Consider the following 15,938-nt stretch of genomic DNA (forward strand, 5'->3'; position numbering starts at 1 on the left):
CGCACCCGGGATCCGAACCGGCGAACCCCGGGCCGCCGCAGCGGAGTGCGAGAGCTTAACTGCTTGCGCCACCGGGCCGGCCCCTAGTAGCTACTTCCTGATTTTCCCAGCTTCCCAATAGACTCACCATCCATATCAGTCAGTGACCAGTCTGGAAAACAAAAGCCACATTAAGTATTTTCAATGTAATTAATTTAATGAGGGAAGATTTATTAAGGGAATTGCTTATAAAGGTATTGGAAGGCTGAAAGGGCAAGAGAACACTGAGGTAACACACAGATAGCTAAAACCCCTAGGGCTGGGGGAATAAAAGAGAAGATGTGGGGTCACCAGAACTTAGGAACTCAGAGGAGCAGCCCATGACACTGCTGTTCATGACCCTAAGGAATTTGGAGCTACCCGGATGTTGCTGTTACCTCTGAAGGAGCACCACAAGTTGTGCCTTCTTTCGGTGCTGAGAGTGCCAGAAGAACCTGGAAGGGGGAGCCAACAGCCACTGCTGCCAGCTACACTGACAGGAAGAGGAAGGAGAGGAAGTAGTAAGGAAATCCCTTCCGCTTTGTGCCTTCCAGTCTTCCTCTACTTCCTTAAATTGGGAGAACCCGGCAGGAAGTCAGTTGGGATTTTGGGAAATACATTTTGTAGTCTCAATCCCAGCATCACGGAATAGAATACAGAAGGATGCATTTGGGGCTTAGAAACAATAGAGCAATAACTAACACATTTTTCCTTAGGCTATTATGACAGTTCACTCAATTAACAACATGACAACATCATTGTCTTAGTAAGTTTGGGCTGTTATAACAAAATACCACAGGCTGGGTAGCTTATCAACAACAGAAATTATTTCTCATAGTTCTGGAGACTGGAAGCGTGAGATCAGGGTGCCAGCGTGGTCAGGTTCTGATGATGGCCCTTGTTGTTTCCTCACATGGTGGAAAGAGAGCTAGCTAACTCTCTGGCCTCCTCTTATAAGAACACCACTCTCACTCGCCAGGGCTCAACCGACATGAGCCAATCACCTCCCAAAGGTCTCACCTCCTAGTACCATCATATTGGGATTAGGGTTTCAATATATGAATTTTAGGGGCACACATACATTCAATTCAATGCAATCACATTGAATTTGGTGAGCAGGAGGTAACAAGTACCCTAGATGCTTTGGTTTATCACATATACAACAGAGAATTAGTAATAAACACTATAAACATTTATATACCGGTCATTTTAGTGAAGTTGTTGGAAGGCCAGCAGCTGGGGCATGTTGGGATATCACTTCAAAAGTGGATACAGAAAAGACCAGCGTTGTATGATTCCATTTATATACAATGTCCAGAAAAGGCAAATAATCCCTTTTAGTGACTATTGCATGTAGATGCTCCTTTACAAATCATTAACTATTAATGATTTAGGTGGATGGGCAGAGAAACAAAACAAAGTGTTTGAAATTGACAAGCAATTAAAAATAATAAAACTTCTCTTAAATCATAATGTAAATTAATAGGAAGATGGGATTTGATGCATCCATAAGTGGGCTACAATTCAGCAAGCACACACAAGTATGGCCATATCGGGCATTTATTCTGATCAGTCAATGCCCAGCCTCTCTGATTATGTTTTTTTTTTTTTAACACCTGTTCATTATATCCCAGGACACCCACTGTTAAAGACAAACTTTGTCTTGTAGAGTGTGAATTGATAACAAATCTTTAAATCCCTTACAAGCCAAAGATTATAATTCTTTATTGAAAGGCATGTGTTCACTAGTAAATACCAGAACTTTCACACTGAGAAAATGGGTGACATCATCTGGAGAGAGGGCACATAGGGAGAAAAGTTTAATGAAATGTTTCTCAAACTTGAGTAGTGTAACAATGAACTATTATACAACTGTAAAGAGAAGTGAACCATATCTTCATATATCACCACAGAGTGTTCACCAGAATATATTTTTAAGTGAAAAAATCAAGGCAGAGAAACGTAAAATTTAAAAAAGTTGTATACTATGTTCAAAACTGGTATATTTTGTGTTTAAAAAAACTAAGTGATACTATTCATTTTCTATAGGTTCATATATATGTGTGTGTGTATTAGTGAATCAAAACAGGATTAGAAAGAAACGCTCACTCCCAACTAATAACGGTGGTTCTCTTTTGAGGAGAGGGGGACAAAATCAGGATTTGGAGTAGTGGTCAAAGGGGAATTCCTGAAATGTCTAAGGATTTCACAAGGAGAATGTTTTCCTATTTACTGCATAATTTTTAAATAATTTTTAAAGTAAATGGAAGTGGAGAAAGAAATATGGGAAATATTTTAAATTAAAAGTCCCAACTCCCAAACTCAACTCAGTTTCTTGTATAGTCATACTTATTTTGTTTACAAACATGCAATTATGCTACAGTGTTCTCCAACAAAACAAATGCACGTGAAATTGAGTTTTGTGATTTTTCCTTCATTTTTATTTTATAATTTCATATGACTCATAATTTTACACATCTCATTTATTAAATATGTCTATATTGAGTTGCTACTCCACGTCAAGCAGGCACTGTGCTAGGCTCTGGAGATATCGTATGGAATAAGACAGACTTATCCTCTGTTCTCCTTGAGCTTATGGTCTAGTGAGCAGACAAAAGAGGTATGTCCAGAGTGCACTAGGAATGCAGAGAAAGGAGAGATTAAGTCTGTCTGGAGGAGTAGAGGAAGGCTTCATAGGGAAGTAACATTTGAGATAGTCTTGGAGAAGAAATAATGATGAGAAGAGAAAATTATCAGATCACCACTTGGTTATGCACTCTAGACGACAGCAGGCATTGGACAGTAGCTGCAAGTTTTGTGGCCTGGGAATGCCACATCAGACTCTATCTTTCAGTACTTCAATCTGACCCAGTCCCTAGACAATAAAGCCATGAAGCTTATGTGCTGTGTGTAGTCACCTTACCCAGAGTTGATCTAGAGCCTCTGATATATACCTGAATCCCATTTTGGGGAGAGAGTACTAAGAATGGTTTGTTCCATATCCATTCCATTCACAGAAGTCTCTTTTCATGGAAATCCTCTAGAACTGAGTAAATGATTTTTTTTTAATCAGTAGAGTTTTAAATGATATTTTTAATTTAGAACATGGATTGTACATCAACTCGATGTACAAAAAATTAATTGGGAAAATTCAAAACACTTAAAACTTTCCAAGGTTGCCATAGATATGGCCTTGACCCTGAAGCTTCTCATAGTGAACTTGATAAAGAAGAAGATAGTGTCAGTTCTTTCCAACCCCACTGATAATTGATAGTAAGCTACAGCGTTCTTTGTTGCCTGGTTTCAGCAAAGCTGAAACAAGAGCTCATACGAAACAACGTCATTAACAACTCATTTCCATGTTCTCAACCTGCACCGGAACAACTGGTTATGAGACTGAGGTTGACCTGTTCTAAACCTTACAGTTGAATCAAGGGTCCAATTATGAATGGCCATTTTAATGTTCTTTATTTACTAATATTTTAATGACGATCATGAAGACAGGCATATTTGCAACATGGCTTTGTGGTAAAATAACTCAAGATTTTTTTTTCAAAGATCTATGGCTTTTTAATGAGCCTGATATCAACCAGGACAACTATATGGATGCGAGCAAAAGTCAGACCAAGCTAATAGCAGACATCACAGCGTTCATCAAGAACACCTGGCTACTAAAAGCTTTCCTCTTTATTTTCTGTGTTTTTGAGTGGGAAATAAAAATGATTAACATTGTTAAGGGAAAAAAAATCAGTAATTTAAATAATTGTTTTTTTAGACAAGTTTGTAATAAAATTTTAAATGATTTTGAAAACGTTATGGAGATATTGAAGATTTAGCATGGGAATGGTGCTTATCAGTTTTTAAATTTAGAGTTGAATTGTGATTTTTCTTCATGGAGAGAAAAAAGCCATCCAATAAAAGATAAAAACCTCAATAAAATTTTTTGATAGAGCATTATTTTGGTAACAATATTAGTGCATATTCATTTTTTACTTTAGTGATATAGATTTGTACCTATTTATTCCCAAGGAAACCTATACATCAATTATTCAAGAAAAATTATGTGTTTTTATTGAGTATGACAAGATAATTACATTGAAAATAAAACCTACAAGGTGCTTAAAATAGTTAATTATGGAAATAATTAGTTACTTGAGATACTGTTCATTTACATAAAATAAAAGTTAAAGCGTATGTGATAAAATAAAGGATATGTGCCACCCTTCTCACTGAAAAAGTTCCTTGAATCCTTGAAATGGGCAGGTGGTTCAAAGATCTTTTCAGTCCCTCCTATTACACAAATGATTTGACATCTTAGCAAGAAGATCAGCTTATCCAAAGAACATGAAAACACTAATTTGAAAAGATATGTGCACTCCTATGTTCATTGCAGCATTATTCACAATAGCCAAGACTTGGAAACAACCTAAGTGCCCATCAATGGATGAATGGATAAAGATGTGGTACATATACAATGGAATACTACCCAGCCAAGATGAAATCTTGCCATTTGCGACAACATGGATGGACCTTAAGGGCATTATGCTAAGCAAAATAAATAAGACAGAGAAAGACAAATACCATATGATTTTACTCATATGCAGAAGATAAAAAACAACAACAACAAACAAACACATAGATGTAGAGAACAGATTGGTGGTTACCAGAGGGGAAAGGAGGTGGGAGGAGGGTGAAAGGGGTAAAAGGGTATGTGTATACAGTGGCAGATGGTAATTAGACTTTGGGTGGTGAACACGATGTAGTCTATGCAGAAATCAAAATATAATGATGTACACCTGAAATTTATGTAATGTCATAAACCAATGTTACCTCAATAAATAGATAATAAAAGAAAGAAATTTGAAAACTTTACACTGTGCCACTTCCTTGAGATATTTCAAGCATCCCTTCTCTGTCAATACTCTGAAATAGGTCATAAAGAAGTGGTGACCTATTGCCATTTATATCACACATAGAATATTTCAAATAAATAGACAACGTAAGGAACATCTACAGACCCACCACCCAGCTTTCTGAAACTTTAACATTGTCACATGACACTTATAATTATTTTTGTCTTTTTACTACTTATCAGTTTTTCTTATTGATTTTTATATAATCTTTATATATTCTGGAAGCAAATTTTTCTTGGTTGTGTTTCAAATAACCTCTCCTAGTCTGTGATTTGTCTTTTTTTAAAAATTGAATTAAACTTTTTATTTTGAGATAATTATAGATTCACATGCAGTGTAAGAAGTAATACAGAGAGGACCCATATACCCTTTACCCAGTTTCTCCCAATGGTGACATCTTGCAAAAATATAGTACAATATCACAACCAAGATTGACAAGATACAGTCAAGGTACAGAACATTGCCATCACCACAAGGATCCATCATGTTGCTCTTTTATCCTTTTCACCCTCACTCCCTGCTTAAAACTTCTGCCAACCACTGATCCATTCTCCATTTCTATAATTTTGTCATTTCAAGAATATTATCTAAATGGAATAATATAGCATTATTATATTATTATTATAATAATATAGCAAACCTTCTAGGATTGGCTCTTTTTGCTCATTTCACAGCATAATTCCCTGGAGATTCATCCAGGTTCTTGTATGTATCAATAGTTTATTCCTTTTATTGATGAGTAGAATTTCATGGTATGGATGTACCACACTTTAACCATTCACTCGCTGAAGGAGATCTGGGGTGTTTCCTATTGTTGGTTATTATGAATAAAGCTGCTATAAATATTCTTATAAAAGTTTTTGTGAAAACAGAAACTTTCATTTCTCTGGGATAAATGCCCAGAAGTCACTGGGTTGTATGCTAGTTGCATGTTGAGTTTTTTAAGAAACTGCCCAATTGTTTTCCAGAGTGGGCTTTACATTCCCACCAGCAATGTGTTGGTGATCCATTTTCTTCACATCCTTGGCAGTGTTTGGTGTTGTCAATATTTTAAATTCTAGCCATTCTGATAGATGTGCAGCGATATCTCATTGTGGTTTTAATTTGCATTTCCTTAACTTCTAAAGATGTTGAACATCTTTTCATATGCTTGCTTGCAATCTGTATGTCCTTTTCAGTGAAATGTCTGTTCATGTTCTTTGCCTATTTTCTATTGGATTGTTTGGGTTTACTTAACTGTTGAATTTTGAAAGTTCTGTATGTAATCCTAATACTAATACTTTGTTGGACAAGTGGTTTACAAATATTATTTCCCCATTTGTACTTGTCTTTTCAGCTTGTTAACATGGTCTTTGTAGAGCAAAAGTTTTTAATTTTGATGAAGTCTAATTTATCAAATTTTCCTTTAATGGATTATCCTATAGTGTAATGGTATTTATATGCTAGGGCTTAAGTCTTACTGTTTTTTGATTTCTGTGTGTTCTCTCTGATTTTCGTGTCTCTCTTTGGCTTTTACTGCTTCCATGTGGATTGTTTGAGCATTTTTAAAAATTCTATATTGATTTATCTGTAGTGTTTTTTACTGTATCTCTTTGCATAGCTTTTCACTAGTTACTCTGAGTATTACATTACATACACATAACTTATCATAGTCTACTGATGTAATAATTTTACCAGTTCCAGTAAAGTGCTAAAATCTTACCTCCATTACACCCCTTTATTCTCCTCCATTTATAATATAATTGTTTTTAATATTTACTCTACATACATTTAGAACCTCATCGGTGTTCAGATTTTTGCTTCAACCATTAAACATAACTTAGAAAACTCAAAAGAGAGGAAAAAAATACAGTGTATTTGCCCCTATTCTTTACTCTTTCCATTGTTTTTTGTTTTAATCTTGTTATAAGATTTATTCTTCTATCATTTCCTTTCTATTTAGAGAACTTAAGTCATTCTTTTAGGGTAGGTCTGCCAGCAACAAATTCTCTTAATTTTCTTTCCTCTGAGAGTATCTTGATTTCCTCTTCATTCCTAAAGAATATTTTTGCTGAATATAGAATTCTAGGTTGACGTTTATTTTTTTCCAGCACTTGAAAAACATTGTAACTAACTTTCTTCTGGCTTCCATAGTTTCTGATAAGAAATCCACTGTATTTCTGTTTTTTCTCCCTTAAAGGTAAGGTGTTGTTTCTCTCCTTTTTCTTCAAAGTTTTTTTATTTGTCTTTGGTTTTCAGAAGTTTGACTATCACGTGCCTGGGTGTGGATTTCTTTGGGTTTATCTTATTTTAGATTCACTCAGCTTCTTGAATCTGTAGGTTTATGTCTTTTGCCAAATTTGGGGAATTTTCAGCCATATTTCTGCAAGCACTTTTTCAGCCCTACCCTCTTTCTCCTCTCCTGCTGAATTCCAATAACATGACTGTTAGATTTTTTGTTATAGTCCCATCAGTCCCTGAGGCTCTGTTTGTTTTCCTCAATGTTTTCTTTTTGTTGTTCAGGTTGGGTAATTTGTATCATTCTACCTTCCAGTTAACTGATTGTTTCATTTGGCTTCCCCATTCTGCTGTAGAGTCCATCCTGTGTGTTTTTTATTTCAGTAATTGCATTTTCCACTTCTAAAATTTCCATTGGTTCTTATTTATACCTTCAATTTCTTTGCTGAGATGTTCTATTTTCTCTGTTGTTTCAAGAATGTTTATAATTGTTTGTTGAGGCATTTTTATAATGGTTTCTCTAAAATCTTTTAAAGATGATTCTATTACCTATATTATCTTGATGTTGGGAGTGGAAGTCAGACTCCCCACATGGTCTCCAATGACACTGCCAGTGGTGGCAAGGGGAGTTCAGGGCTGACTACCACCCAGTGGAAATGAAAGTCCCAGCTCCCTAATTGACCTTCTCTCATATCACCCCAGTGAGGATGTTGGGGGGCTCCATTTTAGCCTGGGAAGAACGGAAGTCTAGGCTTTCCACTCAGTCTTTGCTGGCATTGGTGGAGGTGGATCCACAATTTTTTTCTGCAGTGTTTGCTAGAGTAGAGTAGTTATTGTCTAAAAGTTTTCTATCTTTCTAGGCTGTGCTTTTCCTTGTCCTTTGTCTAGAGAGAGCAGGCTTGGCAGTGGGGGGGTTCTTTTTAGGCCTGCACCATTGGTGTTTCCTGATTGCTGGCTTCTTCAGCTCCAAGTCTGGTATATATAAGGCAAAAAGAAAACCCAGGGAACTCATTATCACATTGTTCCTTGAGTTCCAGTCCTCAGCTAGTCTGCCTTCTTCACCTTTCAGAGTCTTGTTATGCTTGTTTTATATATAATGTTCAGGGTTTGTAGTTGTGCTTAGTGAGAGAAATAGGGAAAAATACATCTATTGCATCTTCCCATAAGCAGATGTAGTGGTTTGTCCTTTAACTTTGTTTATGATGTCTTTTGTTACACACTTTTAAATTTTAATGTGTTCAAATGTATAAATACTCTATTTGGTCCTTTTTAAAAAAAATATTTCTCTACTCACAGGTTATATTTTCTTCTAAAGGTTGTAAAGGTTTGCTTTTCTTGTTTGAATTTTTAATCCATCTGGAATATATTTCAGTATGTTGTGGGGAAGTAGGGATCAATTATTTTCCCATGTAGATAACCAATTGTCCCAGCACCACTAATTGAATTGTTTATACTTTCCTCTTTGATTTTTAATACCATTTCCCTAAAGGGATGAATCTGTTTCTGGACTCTCTATTCTGTTCCATTAGTCTACCTATATCTGCACAATTTCACATTGTATTAACTACTAAAGCTTAATCATTGAAGGCTTCACGTATGGTAGGGCAAAATTCTCATGCTTTCCTGATTTAGAATTGTTGTGTTAATTTTTGGAGCTTGTTGGAGGAGGTCATTGAGAGGATGTGACCACCAGTTGATCTGCGAGCTGGACCTGGGCAATCAGAGGCACCTTACCCACTCCTCTGTCCTTGAAATTTATGTTCTGCCTACTATTCCCATACTAGCAGCTGTTTCAAGGACACAGCTTTGAGAAAAGAATGTGTCGTCAAGACCATCTGGATAGTATACATGACTAAACCCCATTAAGGTCTCTATATAAACTTTTAAGATTTTGGCAGGAGGGTGGAGAGATGTACTCATCTTGTAGCCACCCAAGACAAGCCTTATATGTGAGTTATTTTGCTTACTAAAACTGCCACCTGCCAATCTGAAGCAGTCGGCCTCTTTCTTCAGTCTGTCCCTGCCCTCCATGTAGGGGGACAATTTCAGGTTTCATCTGGGAAACTCCCAAGGTTGCAAACCAACAGAGCTTTTTCTCTGCCATACAAATTTTGGGATGAGTTTCAGCTGACATTAAAACCTCTGCTGGGGCTGGCCCCATGGCTTAGCGGTTAAGTGCGCATGCTCCGATACTGGCGGCCCGGGTTCGGATCCCAGGCGCGCACCAACGCACCGCTTCTCTGGCCATGCTGAGGCCACGTCCCACATACAGCAACTAGAAGGATGTGCAACTATGACATACAACTATCTACTGGGGCTTTGGGGGAAAACAAAGGAGGAGGATTGGCAATAGATGTTAGCTCAGAGCCGGTCTTCCTCAGCAAAAAAAAAAAAAAAAACAGAAGGATTAGCACAGATGTTAGCTCAGGGTTGATCTTCCTCACACACACAAAAAAAACAAACAAAAAAACCCCCTGCTGTTTCTTAATTGTGGTGATGGTTATATGATTGTATGCATCTATCAAAGTTTGTTGAACTGTACACTTTAAAGAAGTGAATTTTATTGTATGTAAATTATTTTTCAGTAAATTTCACCCTAAAACAAAAAAAAAAAACACAGAGGCCAGGTACCCTTGAAGAAGGAATATATACTCTGATGCCTCCTTCTAGTATTTCCCCAAAGGGACTTGCAGCTATTTATTAGAATAATTGTACACCAACAAAAGGGAAGTATCCAGACATCCTAGGAATTCCGGACATAGGATAATTCCCTGGGACCCAGAACTCTACTGTAACCCATCATTCAGAATGGGGTTTATGGGGGTGAGATAATAAATGGAATTTTGCTGAGTCCTTCTCCTAGCTGGTCCAATGGATCCATAAAATTGTCTTGTGGTTATTTACCCTATTCTGACTGAATACTTGGAATAGACATACCTGACAACTGACAATGTGGAATCCCACATTGGCTTTCTGACCCATGGAGTAAGAGTTATCATGGTAGAGATGACCAAGTGGAATGACCTGGAATTGTCCTTACCCTCCAAAATAGACAAAAAGCAGTACTAAATCCCAGGGCGGAATCTCAGAGATAAATGCTACCACCAAAGACTTGAAAGATGCAGGAGTAATGATTCCCATCTGCATTTAATTCGTCTGTTTTGGCTCATACTTCAAAGACCCATACTAAGATGGGTCTTAGAGAATAAGAGTGAATTACCATAAACTAATCAGGTGATGACTATAACTGCAGTGCTGTCTCAGATGGAGTTTCTTCACTGGAGTAGAACCCTTGGCACCTAATATGTACCTATCAATCTGGCAAATGTCATTTTCTTATTACTTCTTCTAAGCAAAGAGCCCAGAAACTGTTTCCATTTACCTGCTAGATTCTCTGTCTCTTTGTTAGAAACAAGTCATAAAGACCTTGATTACCATTCAGGCTGGTCTGCCACATTGATGACATCGTGCTGACAGGTGACGCTAATTCCTGGTAAGCAAGAAGTTGCAGGTGTCTTAGATGTCTTAGTGAGGTATATGCAAGCCAAAGGATGGGAATCTGTCCTTTAAAAAAAATTTAGAGATTGCCATTTCCGCAAATATTCTAGGGGTATTAAGGACTGGGATGCCAGGATTTTTCTTAAATATGACTTTTATTGTTTATTAGAAAAATTTGCATGCAGAAAACATCAAGGGAAGTACTCATCAGCCAGTAACTCAGTGACTACTTACTTCACTTTAGTTTTTTCCCCGGTAACATTTTTAACAGTTATATTGAGTATAATTGACAAACAACAAACTTCACATATTTAAAGTGTATTACAACTTGATAAGTTTTGACCTATGTATATACCCCTGAAACCATCACTACAATCAAGATTATGAAATATCCATCACCCCTAGCATTTCCTCCTTCTCCCTTACTGTGGACAACTGTCCCTCCCTTTACCACGCCTCCTAACCCCCAGGAAACCATTGATGTGCTTTCTGTCACTATAGATAAGTTTGCATTTTCTATTATTTTAAATAAATAGAAGCAAGAACTATGTACTCTTTTCTTGTCTGACTTCTTTGACATAACATAATTATTTTGAGATTCATTCACATTCATCCATGTGTTCACATTATTGCATGGATTAATATTGAATTACTTTTATTGCTCAGTAGTATTCCATTGTAAAGATATACCATAATTTGATTATCTTTTTACCTCTTGATGGGCATTTGGGTTGTTTCCAGGTTTTGACTATTACAAATAGAGCTGCTAGGAACATTCATGAATAAGTCATTGTGACACTGAACTGCTTAATCTTGAGCTTGTGTGCCTGATTTGCAGTAAACCAATCACTGACCCATCTGTACTTGGAGATGGAGAAAGGTTTTATTTGAATTGGCCAAAACAAGAAGGCAGGAGGATGGGTTCTCTCAAATCTGCCTTAACAAGAGAAGAAAGCAGGGGCTTTTATAGAGCTAAGAGGCTTGGCAGGAGGAGTTTCAGAGAAACAAAGGGGTAATCTTTCACTCCAGAGAAGTCCTTGGTCAATCTGACTTCTGGCTGTCAATGGCAGCTGGGGGCTGGTCATCTGGTGATTGCACCCTCCCCAAAGGCATTCTCTTTCTTCCACAAAACAAGCTCACAAATACTCAGACCCCTGAGTCACCCCTCAGGTTAAACAAAAAAACAGCAAATTGCAAAAGGCAATCATGTTCTTATTGACTATCTACAGTAACCCTCAGATGCCCGGCTTCAACACCTACTATCTTTTTTTTCCCTTCCTCATTCTTGTAGGAAGCAGGGAAGCAATTGTTCTGGCTATTTCCTGCTGAGTGGGGGTGAAGATGGGGAAACTGAGGAAGGAAATTTTTCACCCTGAGATTGAAAATGCTCTCGAGTGCTGGGTTATATTTTGTGTTTTGCATTATCCTTTATCTAAAGTCTTAGAACAGCACCTTATTACATATTTGATCAACCCAAATTTCCAGAACCCAAAATGCAAGAACCCAATTCATTTTACCTCTCTGCCTTGTGTCAGCTGTCTTAACCCAGAATAGCAGCTTAAGGTCTTTTTTTTTTTTTTTTTTAATTTTTTGTTTATTGCAGTAACATTGGTTTATAACATTGTAAAAATTTCAGGTGTACATCATTGTACTTCTATTTCTGCATAGATTACATCATGTTCACCACCAAAATACTAATTACAACCCATCACCACACACATGTACCCAATTATCCCTTTCACCCTCCTCCCTCCCCCCCTCCCCTCTGGTAACCACCAATCCAATCTCTGTCCCCATGTGTTTGTTTATTGTTGTTATTATCTACTACTTAATGAAGGAAATCATACGGTATTTGACCTTCTCCCTCTGACTTATTTCACTTTGCATCATGCCCTCAATGTCCATCCATGTTGTCACAAATGGCTGGATTTCATCGTTTCTTATGGCTGAGTAGTATTCCATTGTGTATATATACCACAGCTTTTTTATCCATTCGTCCCTTGATGGGCACTTAGGTTGCTTCCAAGTCTTGGCTATCGTGAATAAGGCTGCAATGAACACAGGGGTGCATGTACCTTTGCAAATTGGTGTTTTCAAGTTCTTTAGATAAATACCCAACAGTGGAATAGCTGGATCATATGGTAGTTCTATCGTTGATTTTTTGAGGAATCTCCATACTGTTTTCCATAGTGGCTGCACCAGTTTGCACTCCCACCAGCAGTGTATGAGAGTTCCCTTCTCTCCACAACCTCTCCAACACATGTTGTTTCCTGTCTTGTTAATTATAGCCATTCTGACGGGCGTGAGGTGATATCTCATTGTAGTTTTGATTTGCATCTCCCCGATAGTTAGTGATTTTGAACATCTTTTCATGTGTCTGTTGGCCATCTGTATATCTTCTTTGGAGAAATGTCTGTTCAGGTCTTTTGCCCATTTTTTAATTGGGTTGGTAGTTTTTTTGTTGTTGAGATGCATGAGTTCTTTATATATTTTGGAGATTAAGCCCTTATCAGATGTATGGTTTGCAAATATCTTCTCCCAATTGTTAGGTTGTCTTTTCGTTTTGTTGATGGTTTCCTTTCAATGGCTCACAAGACCAGTTTTCTTCTGAGTGCTCTGGTCTTAGTGGGGCAAGACTTACTTGGGTGTGATGAATCCACATCTTGACACAAGTCAATTTGACTGATGAGTGGGTCGTCAGGAGGACTTCATAAGGCCCGGTCCACTTGGAGCTTAGCTGATCCTCTGGTCCACACTTCTTCCAAGACTTAAGGAGAACCTGGTCACCTGCCTTGACGTGGTGGAGTGGAACATCTGACAGGAATGGGGACCTGTGAGACGCAAACTCATTAACACAAGTTAGAATTTCATTTAAAAATTTTAAGTGCTGCCTGATTGCTATTTCCTTCTGTTGTATATAATCTCCCCCACTGGTGTAGCTGAGAATGGTCATATTTCACTCCAAAGGGGCTCAACTGAAGCCTACTTCAGGGAGCTACATGGATTCTCAACAGGGCAGAGGGAAACACCTTGTCCTAGGTTAAATTAGTTTCCTCACAAATTTTGGCAATCATCTTGTCAGCTTTGTATTTCTAAGATGACAGTGCAAGGGTTATAAAAAGGGGTGGGTCATTGTCTCCCCTGACACCCTGGTAACAACCACAGTTTCTTTTAGCTGGGGGATAAATGTATGTTAACAACAGAGTAGGTAGCCCCCATATCGATGAGAAAATCAATTAACTTGTGCCCCCACTGTCCTTTGAACCTGGAACTCCTGTGGGGATATAATGATATGTTGCTCCAGTCTAAGCAGAGCCCCTGGGCCTCTTCATTTTTCATCTGTATCTCCCCCTTCTATTTCCACCATCTAGGTTGAGGGGGTCTTACATTCTTTTGCCATCTTCCACCACTTGGGATAAACCTTATTCCAGTGTCCTTCTTCCTTGCAATATGCACAATGATCTTTCCCCGGGGATGGGTGTTCTCCCCTTACCTTTTCCAGTCCCTTTTTTAATCCTCCGTGTCTTCCCAATGGCTCGTTGATCGAGCACTGCTGCCAGCAGAGAGGCTTGCTGCTTCATTTTCCATTGTTCCTTTGCATCCTGGACCTGATCCCTACCGTTGTAAACCTTAAAAGCAAGCTCAACCAAGTGAGAGATGGGCAGCATGAGGACCCCATCCACCTTCTGTAGTTTCCTCCTGATATCCAGGGCACTCTGACTGATGAAGGTCATGCTGACCATTTTCTGATTCTCAGGGGCCTCAGGATTAGCATCTGTATACTTCCTATACGCCTGATATACCAGTTCTAAAAACTGGGAAGGATCCTCCTGTGGTTTTTACTGAACTTTTTTAAATTTGTAAGTTGTGGGACTTGTTTTCTTCCTATAGTCTTCTAGGCAGGGCATTCCCCACCCACTTATCTGAAGTAGATAAGGGGGAATGCACCCATATCATGCTTGCTGGTTAGCCATTAGCATTCAGTCCTCCAGTTGGGAACTGGCAGAGTGGAAACTGCCCTGCTTGAGGAGCCCTTGCTCCCTGGCCAAATTGCATACTCTACTGGGTACGAGAAGGAGAGACCATATCCTGGCTTCCCTCAACTATTGGGGGTGGGCTGGAGGTTGCCATGGGTGAAGGGTCTACTTGTTGTGGAGCAGGAATTGGTGGAGGGAGTGCTGGCTGAAAAGGAGTTGGCACAGGGGCCAGCAGGGGAGCCAGGGGCCCCATGGGAGGACTTAAAGCATTGATCAAATTTTCATTATCTTCCATCGTGTCTTTGGAGTCCGGCAGAACTGACTTGGGCTTCTCAGCCCTTTGCACTATCAGATTGTACCTTCTTTGGGATGACTCATTTTGGTGCAATAGCATAAAAGCCTGCACATACATGATTTCATCCCATTTCCCTTCTTTGTTATAGAACAACTCCAGCTGCAAGATGGTAACATGACTTAGAAATTCATTAACAGACCACTTTTCTTCAGAGCCTAAGGAGTACTGTGGCCAGGCAACACTACAAAGGAAAATCATCTTTCCATGTTTCATAGGCTCATAACTAAAAGCCATCCAGTTTTGGAGTATGCATCCCAGGGGGCTGCATTCAGGGATTGAATTAGTGGTTCCCATAGCTGATTCACACACAAGACAAACCCACCCACACAAAGACAATCCAACTCCTGCAGGACAAAAACAGGAAGTGAAGTCCAACAATCCCCTAGATCTCTCCCAAACGAGAGTCCCTCCTTTCTAATCACACAAAATGCAAATGGAGAGACAGAGAATTCACAATTGTGCATGTCATGGTGACTCACCCAGCAAAAGCAAAACCAAAAGTACTCACATACAAGACAAATGCATCCACACAAGGACAAAAGCCAATGCCTGACAAATGCAAAACTGAAAGTAGACTGAGGTCCAATGTGTTTCTCCACTCCAAGTGAGCATTGTGCCGAGGGCAGCTGATGCTGGTGGAAAGGAGGGAGCAGCAGGGGAAGTCCCCCTGGGAAAGACTCCCAGGCAGCTGCTGGGGACCACAGACCACTCGAACCCTCACTGGGGCTGTCCAGCCATGGGAATAAGACTCCTGGCAGGCTCTCCAAAATTGATACCAAAACTCTTAATCTCAAGTTCCTGTGCCTAATTCACAGTAAACCAATCACTGAGCCATCTGTACTTGGAGATGGAGAAAGGTTTTATCCGAATTGGCCAAAACAAGAAGGCAGGAGGATGGGTTCTCTCAAATCTGCCTTAACAAGAGAAGAAAGCAGGGGCTTTTATAGAGCTAAGAGGCTT

The sequence above is a fragment of the Ceratotherium simum genome, chromosome 10, assembly GCF_057802395.1.
Source record: "Ceratotherium simum simum isolate JZ-2026a chromosome 10, ASM5780239v1, whole genome shotgun sequence".
Classification (NCBI taxonomy): Eukaryota; Metazoa; Chordata; class Mammalia; order Perissodactyla; family Rhinocerotidae; genus Ceratotherium; species Ceratotherium simum.